Raw genomic sequence first — 14,015 nt, 5'->3', positions numbered from 1 at the left:
GTGCTTTTAGGACGACCTTTTCTGCGTACCGCTAAGACCATTATCGATGTCTTTGATGGAACAATATGCCTAGACTATAATGGGGAGAAATATACCTTTAACATAGATGAAGCAATGAAGAAGCCATTAGATATAAAGAATTTGCATGCTATCGATATTATTAACCCCCTGGTCCAGGAATATCTTGAGACCGAGTTGATGCAGGAACATATTGGAAATTCAGAGTCAAGTCAATTTATTGACAGAGAGGTAGCTGGTTGGTGTGAGACAATGCACACAAGGGAATTATCGGATGAAGAGCTAGCCGAAACCATTTCGGAATTCTGTACAAATCCAGAGTCAGCCAGGTCAAGAGGATTAGCCCATGTGGCTAGTATGGGAAATTCTTCAGGGTTTAGAAAGGGAATGATAAATGATGTGAAAGAAAAAAATCGCTTACCCCAGGAAACAAGTACCCCCAAGAAGGAATTGAAAACGCTTCCACCAGGGCTCAAGTATGCCTATCTCGAAGAAAATGAGACGTTTCCAGTAATCATCAATAGTTACTTGACCGAGGAACGGGAAAGGGAGTTACTGGAGGTAATCCGAAGGAATAAAAAGGCAATAGGATGGACTCTCTCAGACCTAGTAGGAATCAGTCCTGATCTTTGTATGCACCACATCAGGCTGGAGGAAGGTGTGAAGGCCTGTAGGGACCCGCAATGTGAGTTGAACCCAAACATGAGGGAGGAAGTTCTGAAGGAAGTATTGAAGCTGCTTTCCCTGTGTATCATCTACTCCATTCCAGATAGCGAATGGGTCAGTCCGGTTCACATGGTGCCTTAAAAGTCCGGAATTCAGGTAGTTAAGAATGACAAGAATGAATTGGTGCCCACTCGACTTGTCACTGGGTGGAGGATGTGCATCGATTATAGGAAACTGAATGAAGCAACCAGGAAGGACCATTTCCCATTACCCTTCACTGATCAGATGCTAGAGAGGCTGGCTGGAAAGCAATAATTTTGTTTCCTTGGTGGATACAGTGGGTACTTCCAGATCTATGTAGATCCCGAAGACCAAGAGAAGACTACGTTTACGTGCCCCTTTGGCACATATGCTTATAGAAGGATGCCGTTTGGGCTGTACAATGCGCCAGGCACTTTTCAACTCTGCATGATGAGTATCTTCTCAGATCTACTAGAGGATTGTATCGAGATTTTCATGGATGATTTCATCATATATGGGAACTCTTTCGAGTCCTGCTTACATGCCTGGACGTAGTATTGAGGAGGTGCCAGGAAAAGAATTTGGTTCTTAACTTCAAAAAATGTCATTTCATGGTACCCGAGGGAATCGACTTGGGGCATGTAGTCTCGGAAAAGGGCATATAGGTAGACCAAGCAAAGGTCGATGTGATTTCAAAAATTCCTTACCCTACGAATCAAAAAGAAGTCAGGGGATTCCTAGAGCATGCAGGTTTTTATAGAAGATTCATAAAAGACTTCACGAAGATTGCTCAGCCACTCACCCACTTGTTGCACAATGATGTTGATTTCGTCTTCGACGAAGAGTGTAAGAAGGCTTTTCAATTATTGAAAGATAAGCTAGTGTCTGCCCCTATCATCAGGGCACCCGACTGGAGTCAGTCGTTTGAAATAATGTGTGATGCAAGAGACTTCACAGTGGGGGCGGTACTAGGTCAAAGAATTGATGGAAAAAATTATGTAATCTTCTATGCCTCGAAGACACTCAACCAAGCCCAGGAAAACTATAACACCACGGAAAAGGAAATGTTGGCAGACGTGTATTCATTCGAGAAATTCCGACCATACTTACTGGGGTCGAGAGTGATAGTTTTTACCGACCACTCGGCTATCAAGTACTTGCTGGCAAAGAAAGAATCAAAGCCAAGGTTAATCCGTTGGGTGTTACTCTTGAAAGAATTTGATTGGGAAGTGCGAGACAAAAAGGGGACCGAGAATAAAGTGGCCGACCATCTGAGTCGGATTTTCCAGGGAGAAACGGAGGAAGCTATACCTTACGCATTCCCGGAGGAACATCTGTACTACATAGGAAAATCTCCTAGACCTATCAGTTGGGAGGAAATAATGGCGATAACAGGTCCAGGAGATGCTGAAAAAGGGAAGTGTCAGCTGAATACTGAACCATGGTTCACAGACCTGGCAAATTACTTGGTCACGGGAAAGATACCCAGTTCGCAAGAAATTTCCCGGGCCCAGAATATGAAGCTTAAAAGCGAGGCTAAGTATTATTTCTGGCACGACCCTTATTTATGGAAGATGGGAGCCGACCAGGTAATCAAGAGATGCATCCCCGAATGGGAGCAGAGGGATGTGCTTAATCATTGCCATGCATTGGCGTGTGGAGGATATTTTGGGCCAAGGAAGACTGCGAGGAAAGTCCTAGACAGTGGATTTTATTGGCCTACATTACACAATGACTCTTTTGAATTCTGTTAAAACTGTGAGAGATGCCAGCAAACTGGAGGAATTTCAAGGAGAGATGAGATGCCGCAAGTCCTAGTAATCGTCTGCGAAATCTTTGACGTCTGGGGAATGGATTTCATGGGCCCATTTCCATCTTCGTATGGGAATGCATACATCCTTATGGCCGTAGATTACGTTTCAAAGTGGATAGAAGCCAAGTCTACCACGTCTTGTGAGGCCAAAGAAGTGGCTAAGTTTCCTAGAGCTAACATTTTCAATAGGTACGGTGTGCCCTGAGCTATTATATCTGACCAAGGGACGCATTTCTGTAACCGAACCATAGAAGCTCTGATGAGGAAATACGGAGTCCACCACAAGCTTTCTACCCCGTATCATCCTCAGTCTAATGGACAGACAGAGATCTCAAACAAGGAGATAAGGGCAATATTGGAGAAAACGGTGAATCCGTCAAGGAAGGATTGGAGCAAGAGGCTCGGTGATGCATTGTGGGCTTACAGGACATCATACAAAACACCTATTGGAATGTCGCCCTATAGGTTGGTGTTTTGCAAGATGTGCCATCTGCCCGTGGGAGTGGAGCACAAAGCATATTGGGCGGTGAAGGAGATTAATATGAGACCCCAGGCTTGTGAGGAAGAGAGGAAACTGCAGCTTCAGGAGCTGGAGGAGTTAAGGCTTGAGTCGTATGAGTCTGCGATGTGGTATAAGGAGAAGATGAAGCTTTGGCATGACAAAAACCTCCGGGTCAAGGAACTACAAGTGGGTCAGAAGGTTCTTTTCCAATCCAGGCTCAAGCTGATGCCTGGGAAGCTGAAGTCCAAGTGGATTGGGCCATACACTATTGTTAGCCTTCGAGCGAATGGAGCTGTGGAAATCCAGATAAGTGCCTCAAACTCTACTCCTTTCCTTGTTAATGGTCATCGAGTGAAAGTTTTTAGGGATAATTCTGAGTTGTGTGTGGTGGAGGAAGGGCCACTACGAGCACTCTCTATTGTCGCCTAATCGGTTTAGAGAGTAAGTGCTCTCGACGAATTCCTGGGTCAGGTAAATGGGAATAAATTTTTAATCTATACACTGAACCAGGGGATCTCGAGAGTACTCAATTGAAAGTGTAAATAGTTTATTTGCTTTTCAAAAAAATAAAAACACCAGACTTCTCAGGGAAATTGTTTTGTCCCATGTTGAATCCTTGATCTGGGAGTCTGGCGTTTCATTTTTGTTTTTCCTAAGTGCGATATTGCGGAGAATAGCATTTACATGGGGGTGGAGAGATTTTCGGACCAGATTTTTGGAGGGAAGTTGTTAAACTTTTGAAATTTAAATTTTCACTTTACGGGTAGGTGTACGGTTGCTTACATCACGCCTGCAACCGGCTGCAACCGTTCCATCATTACCTAAGATACCAATTTCCCTTCTTATTCTTTTTATTTTCCAAATTTAAATTTCTCTAACTCTAAATCTCCCCCAGATTTTCTCTCAATACCCGCATTTTATCTAAACCCTAATCTTAAATTCTCCCAAGTTCTTGTTAAATTTGCAGATACAGACCATGGAGAACATACCGAAAGCAGGGAACCCCACTACATCCGCCGATTCTAACGCAGTGGCGTTCATGGCGGATCTAACAAAGAAGTTTGGAAGTGCAGAGGAGGCGATGAAGGCCTTCGCCCTTTTCTCGGCAATGATGGAACAGGCCAAACCTTCCGCCGCAACAACCGCAGCACCACCACCGTCGACGATTCTGGAAGATTCGATGGCGCAACCCGCAAATTTACATGCAGAAGCAGAGTCGACCACCGGCGCGCCGGCGGTGGGTGATGAACAGGAAGACGAGGGCGCTCTGGCCGTGGAACTCGAGCGCATGGCGGTTGTTGACCAGAGAACGAACACAAGTTGTTGAGGGGGGACCCATGTTTCTGCGGAGGGTGTTGGTGAGGAGGAAACCTTAGTTTGTGATGATGAGGCTGTTGAGGGGGAAACCCCTATTACTAAAGGAGTAGTGATTGAGGGGGAAACTGCGGAGAAGTTTGTGGGCAGTGAACCCTTGTTGCTGATCAGTTAGTTGCTGAGGGGGAAACCCCTGTTTATATTGAGGGGGACCCCCCTGGTTTATCTGATGAGGGAGAGGCCCCCGTCCTTGAAAAAATTTCGGTGCCCGAGGAAAGTGGGCTAAAATTTGTAGTAGATCTGGTGGAGACTCACTGGCGGATCAGAGAGAGGTCAGACTTAGGGTTAGGAGGAGCTTGAGGGACGAGATCGATGATCTCGCCCGACATACAGCAGAGGAATCCCTTGCCCTAGAGACGGGGGGCGGACAAGAGGAGCAGGTCCCTGGGTCTAACAGGGAGGAGGATGAGGTAGAAAAACGCCGCCTGGCAGAGGAACGTAAAAGGAAAGGAAAGCATGCGGCTACCCCCCAGACCAAGAAGTCCAGGAAGACCGCCACGGACAAGTCTGTTGAAACTCCACTCCCAGCCCCAACAAAAGTTCCTTTCGCTAAGGAACAGGTCGGCCCTACTCCGCCTAGTGAGTCCGAGGAAGAGGATATGTATGAGCAAAATGAAGAGTTGAACTTTGAGCCAGCGGAGGTCTGGTTGACAAAAGGGCTGCTCGAAGCGATGGGGAAGTTTGAAGATTGAAAGAGGGCAGCAACCTACAAGGAGCGCAGCGGTAGCGGTAAGCTGGCGAAATCTGAGAAACAGTACGATTCGGAAGAATTGCATGAGATTGACTCAGACGAAGAGTTCCGTCAATATATTGGTGCATTGGGTTTGATTAGTTATTGAAACATAGCACTGCGAAAGTGCCGACAGTGTTAGAACGAGAGTTTTTTTCGGCATTCAGGCTGCAACCCACCACCGATCTTGACGCGGACTCGATCACCTTCCAGCTGTTTACTGAGGAGCACGAGATGAGTATCAGGGAGTGGTCCCTACGGATGGGGTTGTTCACTCGCGCCGAGGATGATGAGAGCATTTGGAATGAACGCATGGTAGGAGCTCCGAAGTTCATCCCCGGGTTTAAGACACAGTCTGCATGGGAGTTTGTCTCCCATCCTAAGGTGGGGCAATTCAAGACCAGCTATTCAAAAAGCTTCCATATTGAGAACCGCATCCTACGATTTGCCCAGACGTTTATAAGCTACAACCTGATGAGGACTTCCAATTCTGCCTTAACTACTGCTGACCTCTATATTACATGGTGCATGGCGAAAGAAGTGAAGGTACACTTGGGCTATTGGCTGGCTCAGGCATGTCATCAAATGGCTGCCAATCCCTCCCGCCACATGAATACATGTCATCTTCTCGGAGCATACCTCCAAAGCAACACGATAATGAAGATAGCCAAATCCTCGCCCGAGATAGTCATGTGCGAGCCCCCAGAGATATTCAGCGTTGATTATTTCTTCAACAAGGGCTTACTCTACATGCACGGGAAGGATGTGTGTTTCTATAAGGTGGGAAGAATGGAACCCCAGGTGAAGACGGAGCAGGATGGTGTTGAAACGGTAGCCAGTGTGGATTATGAAGAAATGAAAAAGGAGATGGGCGAGATAAGGAAAGAACTCGGCGGAGTCCGGGAGGAGATAAAAGCCCTCAGGGGCAGTATTACTGATCTGGTGGTGAGGTCATCCGCGTAGAATGATCGTATGTCGAAAGCCGTTATGTTGATGATGATGATGACCCAGTGGATGGAGAAGAATTTTCCCGAGCCCCAAAAGAAATTGCCCTCTGGACCCATCAGCGTGTCCAAGCAACTAGGGCAGGGAAGCTCATCCTTCCAACAGCCCCCACCAGTTTCCAAGCCCCTGTTAGCCTCGTCCACATCTAAGCCCTTTTCTGTGAAGAAAAATGTGTCGAAACAGAGTGAGAAGGAAGAGGAGAAGCTGGCGTCGCCGGCTAGGAAGAAAGCGAAGGTGACCCGCCCCTATGTTCCACCCCAGTTTGGCTCCCGTGGGGGCCAGACCCCGAATTGAGACCCCCCAATGACCAGGTAACTTTTACTTTTCAGTTTTTATTTTTCGTTTTCTTTCCGCTTTTATATGTTTATATGTTTGCTGTTTTGAACTAGTGTTTTTGCGTTTGTTTTTCCAGCATGCCTCGTGATGTATATATGTGTCTGCGTTTACATGTGCCTTCTCCCACTTAGCCCAATTTTTGGTCTAAGTGTGAGAAGTTTGTGTTTCTTTTAAGGCATGTTTTGGCTTTTTGTTCTGTTGTAGTTTCTCCTACTTAGCCCGTTGCTCGGTCTAAGTGTGAGAAGTTTGTTTTGCTTGTACATGTTTGTTGTTTTGTGCGTTGTGCTTTTTGTGTTTGTCGGTCTGTTCATACTTCCCTATTTCCCCCCTTCACTGGGATCGCTTGTGGACAAGCTTGAGTGAAGTGGGAGGGGGAGAGAGTGTGGAGTTTGTGTTAATGTGAATAGGAGTCTTTAGGTCTAGGTTTTTGTGTGTCGCATGAGCTAGTGAATACAATAAGGCATGTTTCTCTTAGTAAGAGCAATTGAAGATAGGATGCACGTCAACTTTGAGGCCTTTTTCCTTAATAAACTGACATTGGTTTGAATGAAGTAGGAATGATAGAGGATGCCTTAGATAACCTAGTTGTGAAGCCCCACTATAAGAGTGAGTTATAAGCCTAAAAACTTTGAGCTAACAAACAAAAAACAAGGGGGGCCGCCACTGAGTGCTTAGGGAGAAGAGTCTAAAGGAGAAAAAAGAAAAAAAGGGAGAAGGAGGTATAAGCTGGACAAAGTCCAGGAAAAGGAGGTATAAGCTAGACGAAGTCTAGGGGAGAAATAAAGTTAAATTCGAAGATATAAGCTGGACGAAGTCCAGGGGATATAAAAATGTATAGAAAAAGAAAAAAAAGAGAAAGAAATCTAAGGGCAGGAAGCAATAGTAACCTGACCCAGGAATTAAAAGAAAAAGGGGACTGTAGGAAGGAGAAACTCTCATAACTCGAAGCATCAGTGGTGTGGCATTAACATAAGAGTGAATCGATCCTAACATCCGTGGTGAGGAATGATAGATCGAGTGAATCCAACAATTGGGAAGTCAATAGGCTATCATGACAAACTAACAGACCGATTAGGTAGAAGAAGGAAAGGAGAAGATTTCGAAACTATAGACGAATCGGATAGACCATGAGCTTGTGGGGACGGCTGCCCAAAAGTTGCAACTAGTTCATGCTTTGTTGTTTTTGTTTTCTTTAAGTGTTTGTTTTCTCTTTGTGAGTCTGTAGTGTCTCTAGGTCTAGGAGTTTGTGTCTTATTTTTGTCTGTAGAGTCGGTCATAGGATAACCATGCATCGAAATTCGCCTTATTTCTTTTTCTTGTCGTTCAGGCTTGAGGACAAGCACGGTTTAAGTGTGAGCAGTTTGATAAGGCTAATTTCATGCATTGGATAGGGGATTAATTTCGTGCATTTACGGAGTCTAACACATCTTTTTGAGCCAGGTGTGTAGAAGGTATCGCCAGACCTAGGAAGAAAGGAAGAAAATTACAAGACGAAGGAAATACGGCGATAAAGTGAACATTATGAAGAAAAAATGACTAGACGGAGGAGATCGCTAAAGCTGAAGGGCAGAACAGAGATTTCATGCGAAGGCTTCTAGAAGATCAGCTCCGCATCTATATAAGGGAGAGCGCATGCAACTCGGAAAGAAGGATCTTTTTCGGCTCTCATTTCACTCGCACACTTCTACACATTTGGTTTTCGGAATTCGGGAGGGTTCGGGTTTTACTTTCAGTTAGTTGTTGTGTAACACCGTCCTCACGTAGGGTGAAGAAACAATTACTGCTTTCATTTCCGTTTGATGCTGCGAATTTCACCGAGCTTCGCTGTTCGAAGCTCGGCTTGTTTGACTATCGAATTACTGTTGAACCTTTCTATGCAATTTCTATTTTTTGTTAAGGCGATGTTGATTTCGAGTATGGATGATGTTTATTTCTGAGTTTATAGTTATTTGCTTGAATGGATGATTTTCGCACTTGATCTGTGAAGTTGAGATAGAATCATGGATGGATTGTCGTTGATCGGAGCAGATTTGCTGGATCGGAGTTTATGGAGTTGATGTTAGTCGTAATTGGGTTCGGATTGCTTGGATCCGGAGTGGATTAAGCGTCTGACATTTGGATCTGAAGCAGAGTGGGTTGATTGTTCATGAGTTTGATGTTTCATTTCTGTTTTCTGTTACTTCATCTAATAGAAGTAGATCTGTTGGTTTCCGATTAATCGTCAGTTTCCGACGACCGAATCTGTATGTTTTGTTTGAATCTGGATTATTTCTACGTTTTCTCCATGTTCGCGTTTAATTCAGGTAACAAGATGCAAGTCGTTGTTAGTTAAATTCATAGTTTGTTATTTGCAGCTTTTAATCCGTATTTTGCTATTTTTGGAAGATGGTCCCCACTGCATGTTACTTTCTGTCTAGCTAAATTAGGTAGTCGTTTACTAGGTCAAGGAAGTTTGCTCGAGGTGTTGAGGTTGAGATGATGATCCATGTTTGCACGAAGTTTTCAGCTTCCTAGGTCTAGTGCTATATTTTATTCCTAAGTCTAGTAATAGCTTTCCTCAACCCAAAATTGCGTGGCAGCAGCCAATTCACCTTTCCAGAATCATCTAAATGCATTCATACGCATCCATCTTCGTGGGATCGATCACTACTTCCCTGTACTAGTTCATAGTATAGCGGGTTGAGGGTTTTTGAAGGCGGAATTTGTGTATCCGATGACCGAGACTTCTGAGATCCTCTGAGTTCCTAGACCTCGTGATCTAGTGGATTCTCTGGGTTTGCGAAGCTTGACCTAGCACAAAAGCACACACATTTCTCGCAGAGGACCCTTCACCCGGCTTCCCAACACCAAGATGAGGTCATGCCTTATCAACCACAAGTACTTCTACCACGTCGTGGAGTACCTGGTGTTCGGATTGGTGGACACGGTTTCACAAAGCAGTTTTGGATATCGCAGCCGCATCCCGATTATGTAGTACCAGAGCAGATGAATCCACAGCATGACCCACCTCAGTGGTCTTCATATCCGGCGCATGAGGCTCAATCACAGTGGGACCGTCCCCTGTATTCTCCAAGCCAGCCTGAGCTTGATTGGAATCGTCGCCCCTATTCACAAAGCCAAGATGTGCCGCAATGGAGTGGAGCCCGAGCATCAGTAGATTCATTCTTCCAAAATTATCAGTTTGTGCCTCCTGTACAAGTCGAAGAAGAAGATGATGACGAAGGAGAAGAAGAAAATGATGAAAGAGAAGAGGAAAATGAGGAAGAAGAGGTTGTTCAGAACATCCATGTCCAACCTCGACCAGTTGCGGAGGGTTCATCACGCGGCGGGGTTGGGAAGATCATGGGCAAAGTGTACAAGAGATTGTCAACCAGGAAGAATAAGAGAACTGAACCGTCGGAATACACTACATCGTCTTATAAGTGAAGTATACATGTGATAGATCATATTGTGCAAAATGTAATAGATCAGATTGATTTTTTTATATTGTGCAAAATGTATGAAATTGATATATGATTGGATTATGCTTCAATTATTCCATGTTTCTGTTTGAATTTAATTTGGTTGTTTGCAATATAGTTTTTAGTATATGATAGATCATGTTGCTTGATTGTGGTGTAGTATGATAAATGGAAGGGTTACGGCTAAAATTCAAGGAAAAGATCCTTTTCTGTAATGTTGTTGGAATATGCATGTCTAGTTATAGGGATTGCAATTGCATCTGTGAAATTTTACATGGCCTATTAATATAATTAAAACTCATCAACAAATGAAATTAATTATTTGAGGCCGAACCCCCAAAATATTAAATAAATAATAACATATAATTACACAGATTTGTCTGTGATCAAGGAGCATGCTTTAGTGATATCCATATCCAGCAGTGGTAAAAACAACAATAGTAATTAATGTTAAAGTCATAAGAGTAACATGCTTTTATCCAACCGCAGTAAAAACACTGTCTTCACCAACACAAGTCCTGTTACAACAGAAAGAGTATGATTTCTCATTACATGATCCACCAAATAAAGGTAAATTATTTTCTGAAAATTAAAGATTGAGAAAAAAATACATGCACTGCAAGAAGTGGGAGGATCCTACATAACACGACCGATTGAGCAATTTCTTCGGTCATGCCCCTCTACGGCTCATCGGCTCATCTTCCTCGCGGACATCCATTTGATTAGGAATCCTCCTTATTCTGTCTCATCTGCACTTTCGAGGAAGCAACTGCTCAGGGGTGATACGCAATTTCCATCCAGGTTTAGCCCAATAGTCTTCGTGTCTTGGTGCGTGAAATGGGCCACCAGAGTACTGTGCTTCCCATGTAGCTTTGTGGTTGTGTTTATCAATGAGTTCAAACATAGCGTTACCTCTATCTCTAGCAACGGCGCACGCATGTGAACATGGAACTCTCCACATCTGCCACTTCCCGCAAGTGCACTTTGAATCCAAAAACTCGACCTCTTGCCTGTTATTGCCCTTTGTCTGTCCATTACGATGGCCTTCACAACTATGGTGTCCCACCCACTTCCAAATTTCTCACATATGATCATGGGGCCCTTTGTGTAACAGAAACTTCCCACAAACATTCATTCGTCTTTTCAGCGCCGGTCTTGCTGATAATAGCTACCCCATCTTCTGTCCTCCCTGCTGGATATCTGCATATGGCATGCCACCTTCTTAATTTGCTCTCAACCACCCTATATTATCGGTGTTGCCTCAGACTCCACATAGTAATAGCAGTCTTCACATGCAGCTTGGTATCAAATTTTGTTCCCGCATTAATCCGATACGGGTGTGCTTCATCCCAGTACATAGTATTGTGTTCATTACCAACATCAGGTACCTCAGAAGGACCACTCGGTAGTCTGCGAAGATATTTCAACCCACTATGAACGTATTCTGGAAGTGGTTGTTCACCTTGCACGACGGGTTTACACACTATCTCCTCATCACTAGAATCATCACCTGGAGAATCATCACTTAAAATAGCATCAGATGATGATGACGACAATGGTGGATCAAGGTCTCTTCGTACAACATGAACATAACATTATCTTGACCATTCTCTTGAGTATTAAATCCAACATCAACAACATCTGCAACATCTACTTGCTCATTCATACCACAATCAAAGCTCATATGTTCAACCCTCGTAGATGATCCAACACCATAATCAACCACTGGTGGGATTTCTAAATTTCCAACAGGAAAATACTCAACAAATAATTCAATATGACGAGTAGAATTTAGAGCCTCATTGAACATAAACATCACACTTTCAACACTGTCAACCCCAGTACATATATAACTCGTACCGGTACCAAACAGACAATGCCTCCATGATATTTCGATGGAGTGTTGATATAAATCTATTCTTATCTTAGCACATATCAGTGCAACTAATTCAGAGAATGAAACACACGAATTCAATACGATGGAGGCTCTCGCACGAGGAGGATCATAACAAATACCCACTTAAGGATCATAACAATATAAACTCACAAATACTTGCATGATTTCTACAAAATATATATACAAACCAACAACAATTAGAGCCAATTTTTTTCTATAAACCCTAATTTAGTAAGTTTAGGATAAATTTATTAAAAACCCTAATATTATGCAAATAAACAATAAATAAGGGAGAAATGTTGAAATATTGAAGAAAACTTACCGGAATATGACGGGAAATCGCAAATTTCGCCAAAAAAATCACTTGGGTTTTGTGTCCCTCTCTTTCTCTCGCGCAGAAATGGGAGCTACTGCCTCTGGTTCTTCTGATTTATGCAAATTAGAGACGCATGACTCTCATGCGTCTCTCCCTAAGACGCATGACTCTCATGCGTCGTCTGAAAAAAAAACATAGTGACGCATGACGCTCATGCGTTTTACGGAAAGACGCATGACGATGATGCGTCTTCTTAAAAAAAACAAAAAATTGACGACGCATGTCTCTCATGCGACTTTGTGTAAGATGCATCTCCCTGATGCGTTTCATTAACGGGAGATGCATGACCCTCATGCGTCTCTCCCAAAGCAGGAACAATAAAAAAGTCCAGTACACTTATGGAATGTTAATTATAGTCTAGAATAACAAAAGAATTACCCCATAAAATAACTGAATCACTTTATAGAAGTGCACATATTTTATGATATGCAGCGTAATAGTATAAAAGGTGCTCCTCGGGCCCTCAGTCTCCAAAAAAAGGTAAAGATAATCCCAACCTTGAACAGCAACAGAAATTATATACTACTAAAATAAGATTAACGATATGATACCGTGTTGATGAGGAATTTGTCATGTGAAGTCATATCATCCCAATCCAAGGGCAGAACTCGAACCCCTTCCTGAGACTTATACTTCAATAAGTCCCCAAGCATGAGGTTTCCTCCTCGAGGCAAGGGTTTGGTTGGCTCTCTAATCAGCTTAATCTTATGAAAAACAAACCATCCAGTAATGTATATCAAATGGTGAGCCTCTGAAACCGCATAACATATATCCTCCCAACACGGGGCGTGGGAGCGAGTCAAGCCATCGTCTAGGTCGATTTTGGGGAAATTGTCCGGAATCACATGCGCATCCTGGTATTGAGTGACGGCGCTCCCCTTTCGAAGCGGAAAATAAGTGTTCCTAACCCCTCTATGGTTCGGATCGCCAGCGACACCGTGCTTGTACAGAGGATTTTTATCACACGGAATGAAACGCATCTTAATCCGCAGCGCGGTGTCAGGTTTGGGCGGTTTCCCCGAGGCGGCGATGATCGGGAACCAATCGGAGATCTGGTCGTCGGCGGTGATCTTCTCGGCGGGGATGAGGATCTTCCCGATCGTATCGGCGCCGAAGAGGTCGTTGTCCTTGATGCGGGTATCGAGATTGGGGACGGGGTGCGCTAAGGGTTTTGTGAATTGGAGATGACGCGGGTGCGGGCTAGAGTGGCCCGGGGGACGCTTACGGTGACGTAGGGATTGCTAGTGATGATCTTCCGAGTGGTGGTGGAGATTCCTGTCGGTCTCGTCTTCGGCGGAGGCGGTGAAGCAGCGGCGGAGGCGCGAGGAGAAGGGGTCCATATTTGGGAGGGAGCGCGCCTCGATGATGTGGAGCTCTAAATCTCCATGCAAGTAGAGCACCGTCGGGTCGTCCGCCGCCATGATTTTCGGTGAATCGAGTTAGGGTTTCGCCGCAGCGTTAGAAGCGAGGATTGGGGCGCCCATGAGATATAGGAAAATGGCGTCGCCGGCAAAAGCTGCAGTGAAGTAGAGAGAGATGAAGAGAGCTGAAACGGACAAACTCGATGAAAAAATAATAAAATGTGATTATTATAAATAATATAATTGATAAAAAAAATTAATAAATTGAGTAAGTAAAATTTATTATACTTCCTTCATTCTATTTTACTATCAGTTTTTTATTTTAGGTCGTCTCGCGTTGTGCTTATAAATACTACTCCCTCCATTCATTTTCATTTTTAGTTTGTCCCATAATGGATGTTACACTTTCATTTTAAGTTTGTCCCACAAAAGTTGTCACATTTCTTTTTTGAAAA

General features: G+C 43.9%; 1 pseudogene; it reads right to left on the bottom strand.

The window, feature by feature from the left end:
* Window positions 1–13,620, bottom strand: part of LOC121766905 — a 34,041-nt pseudogene extending 20,421 nt beyond the window's left edge.
* Window positions 13,621–14,015: the final 395 nt, after the last annotated feature.

The sequence above is a fragment of the Salvia splendens genome, chromosome 15 (assembly GCF_004379255.2).
Source record: "Salvia splendens isolate huo1 chromosome 15, SspV2, whole genome shotgun sequence".
In the NCBI taxonomy this organism is placed as follows: Eukaryota; Viridiplantae; Streptophyta; class Magnoliopsida; order Lamiales; family Lamiaceae; genus Salvia; species Salvia splendens.
The sequence above is the reverse complement of the archived record's forward strand: the minus strand, read 5'-3'. Positions and strand labels throughout refer to the sequence as shown.